Genomic DNA, 4,241 nt, shown 5'->3' with positions numbered 1-4,241 from the left:
GAGCAGACGAGCCGGGCATGACAGTTTGCCAGGCAATTCGCAATTGTTTTTCCCGGACACCTGAGAGCAGGGGCGCCGCTAAGGGGGGGAAAGTTGGGACAATTCTAAGGGCCCACGCTCTTTAGGGGCCCCCAGAGATCTGAATGGGTGTGGTAGGGGGGCCCAACCTCATATTTTGTCATAGGGCCCAAAATTGCTAGCGGCGCCCCTGCCTGAGAGTGCAGACAATTAAAGAGGTGTTGCAGGTAATGCATGCGCAATAAAATTTCAGTTCTATAAAGAATTTAAAAATCACACTAATATTCTCATTAACCAGAACTCCCAAAGGTTTTGTCTGCCTTCTTATTAGCTTCAAAAGGAATGGTTTATAAATATGAAAGATTTCCTACATTTCATATACATAAAATTAACAAACACACACTTGTGCTTGTATTTGATTATGACAATTAGATAATATTGAAACATTGGAAACGTAATACTACATTCAAGTGATAAATACGATAACTAAAAACTACTTACACATTTAATTTGCCGGACATTTTTTGTCAGCCGTCTTTTCTGGTTTTTCTGGTACATATTAAATCTTTAAATTCATCATACCCCTCTAATAAAAGGTCCTGCTCGGATTGTGTGAACAACCGCGCCCTGTTCTTTGACGTTTTGTGGAAGCCAATGAGAGACTTGCCGATCAAGTTTTCTAGACTCCATATATATGGGCTTTTCAAGCAGCGCGGGCACGCGCAATCATCTCAGATGAATGGATCCAGCTAGACTAATGTACTACACAACTGCGTTTGAAAAACGACTTATCCCGGATGAGTTTCACCGGCATTAACTTAAGCGACGTACAAAAAATACCCCCATGTTCATTTTGACGGAGCTCGACATCAAACATACACATACCAACTTTTGTGAATAAATATTGTGAAAATATCAAGTAATTGTCTTCCTAATAAATAAAATGCTGTGTTTAGTTGTTATTTCTAGTAGAACTCCAGTCAATTTTGAATGTTTTTCTAACGTTTTATTTAGAAACTTATAATAAATAGGCCTAAATTATAAAATAAAATTTTTTTCCCAGACGGGTAGCGTGTGGATCATTGTGGAAACTATCTGCTTTGTTTTCTTTGTTTTGTATTCTAATGTGAATAATATCTACGTTTAATGGATTATTAGGAGTGCTTTTTCATGAAAAATATTTTAAAATATATACCTCATTTCACACAGGATTACTTTGGAGTCTGGAATATTTTAATGCACAAAATTGCAACTTGGATGACGGGATCAAGTAAGTTTTCTCAATTGCAAAGGCATGCAATTCATGTCTGTGAGTTATACCTATCCAAAGTTACGAGCCTGAGATGAATGAGTGCCTAAAACAACACATTTTGCATTTGTCAGGTTCTAAAGGTCAATAAAGAGATGAATATTGCCGTTGTTATAAATATTGAGGCATTTTAATAGTCTTGACTGGTTTTGAAATAAAACCTTGAGTCCACTACGTCTGAGACTGAGACAAGGCCAAGTCAAAATAAAGTAGATTCCAAGACAAGACTAAGACTGTAAAAAAAAGTGTCCCCGAGTTCACTGTCAAGACCAAGACTCGAGTCCTACAACACTAGTGTCAACAAGGCATCATGCTGCCATTTTTCAGTTTTCTCACATGCAGTTTTTGAAACATTTATAAGGTGGGATAATGATGCATGAGAGCAGAAGTGGACTAGTAGGTGGGGCACCTGCTCCAGGCCCCCTCAGCGACGTTGAGGGCCCCCCTCCAACTGCAAATCTCACAAGTATGCAAAGCATTCGTCATGCATATTATATGAAATTGTGACATGGTACTCTTCTCTCTCTCATTTTTATGTATACAGTCTCATTATGGGAATCATAACACAAAACATATTTGATCCAAAGAAATAATAATTTTGAAATGTAATACTTGTAGTAATGTAGTCAACCTCTGTTGTCGTTAGCAACTAATACATTTGGAACCATGCAGCTGAACTGTTGCTGACAGGAGCTTTTGTGCGCCAGTTTAGCAGTAAAATATGAATGTATTTAGTAAAATTTTTATATATATATATATATATATATATATATATATATATATATATATATATATATATATATATATATATATATATATATATATATATATATATATATATATATATATATATATAGGGGCGGCATGGTGGTGCAGTGGTTAGCACTGTCGCCTCACACCTCTGGGACCCGGGTTCGAGTCTCCGCCTGGGTCACATGTGTGCGGAGTTTGCATGTTCTCCCCGTGTCGTCGTGGGGTTTCCTCCGGGTACTCCGGTTTCCCCCCACAGTCCAAAAACATGCTGAGGCTAATTGGAGTTGCTGCATTGCCCATAGGTGTGCATGTGTGAGTGAATGGTGTGTGAGTGTGCCCTGCGATGGGCTGGCCCCCCATCCTGGGTTGTTCCCTGCCTCGTGCCCATTGATTCCGGGATAGGCTCCGGACCCCCCGCGACCCAATAGGATAAGCGGTTTGGAAAATGGATGGATGGATGGATATATATATATATATATATCTAAATATACACACACACACAAAACCCCTTAGAAAGCTTGTAATGATCAGGCCTGACAATTTATTCTTCTAATATTCATTTACTGTTTTGTATTATTCCAGTAATATAATGTAATTGCAAGTTTTATTCATCAATCAACATTTAAGCCACTGCATGTTATAGACTGTAAAATGGCTATTACGGTCTCTTCTTTTTATTAAAATTCACTGACTTTCCAAACTGATGGGGGGGGGGGTAGTGCCAATGACATTCCAGACTGATGAACCATTGACAGTATGCAAACTATTACAGGTGTATTGGCGCCTCATCTTATAAACCAAATGAAATTTCTGAATGCTTCAATTACCTACATGTCGCCAACACCTATGTTTACAAGCTCCAGAGCTCAAAAGTCTTGACCAGAAATGAATGAATTTTTTACAATACCTCAGCACCTCTGAAAATAAGATTTAGAAAAGTATATGTTTAGTCGATGTTCTGTGTTAGCTTCCTGGTCCTATTTCTTATGTTATATGGGTCGGTGCTGACCCGTGTCTTAAATCAGCCATAAAATACACTCAAAACAATTATTTATCATTCATTTTGTTTCTTATCTCTTGGTTACCTTACCTTGTTAGGCTTCCTTATCTATGAAAAGATTGGTTTTAATATTTTTGGTGTGGCTTTCAGGACCTCTCTTTTGACAGCATACCTCTCGTTTTCAATAAAAAAACAATGGTAAAATAAACCTCAAGAGAATTATATAAATAAACTGAATTCATCTTATCTTGCCTTACATGTATGGACATGCCTTGCCTTGATTTTGTTTTAATTTATTTCGTTTCTGTGCTGGTGTTAACAGCAGCCTACGCCTGGGACAGTGAACCTGTTGTCCGGATGATGCCATTCAAGACACGGTGCAGGATGACATGGGGTGTTGTACAGAGTCCAATACCTGTCTCCAAATGGCAGGTGCCGATGTCATGGGGTTCTGTAATGCTTGGAGCACAATATCACGATCCTCCCTTTGTATGGCCTGTCTTGGGCGACCAGGACCTTCATGACGTGTGTAGGTGCCCTCATGTGCCCATTGGTTCCAATATCGAGTGACTGACATCTGCGTGGCCCACATGCCGGGCAACTGCACAATATGACCACCCAACCTTATGCAACTCTACAATGTGATCCCTATCAAACTCCATAAAATGCTGCTAATGCTGTCTAATGTGTCTACGAGGCATTATCTGTGTTTAATGACTAGACATGCCAGCTCCTTGCAAATCAAATCATTTACATACCCATCGCACGTGTACAAAATTCAAAATCAGACCATTATTTCTAGGTCCTTATTTTTTTTGTCACTGAGTGTATGTACTGAGCACTCATCAGCCACTTTTCCTTCACTCTCTGGTCAAACTCCTCCAAAACCATTTATACTGTGTTCGGGTCAGGTGGTCAGGTGATGTGACATGACGCTATCACTCACTCCTTTGTAGATGGCTTGGAATGTGCAAACTTTTGACTTGTACTGTATATGATAATTTGCAGAATCTTTCCCCACCAGTTAGATGGTTATTTGCAGTGTAAGTTTTAATGTCCATGTTTGAAAATGTCATTTATATATTCTTATTTGTTTAAAAACACATACACAATGAAATAAAGTTAACCAGCTAGTTATACTTATATGTCAGGACTAGGACA

This window comes from Brienomyrus brachyistius, unplaced genomic scaffold, assembly GCF_023856365.1.
Source record: "Brienomyrus brachyistius isolate T26 unplaced genomic scaffold, BBRACH_0.4 scaffold56, whole genome shotgun sequence".
NCBI classification, from domain to species: domain Eukaryota; kingdom Metazoa; phylum Chordata; class Actinopteri; order Osteoglossiformes; family Mormyridae; genus Brienomyrus; species Brienomyrus brachyistius.
The sequence above is the reverse complement of the archived record's forward strand: the minus strand, read 5'-3'. Positions refer to the sequence as shown.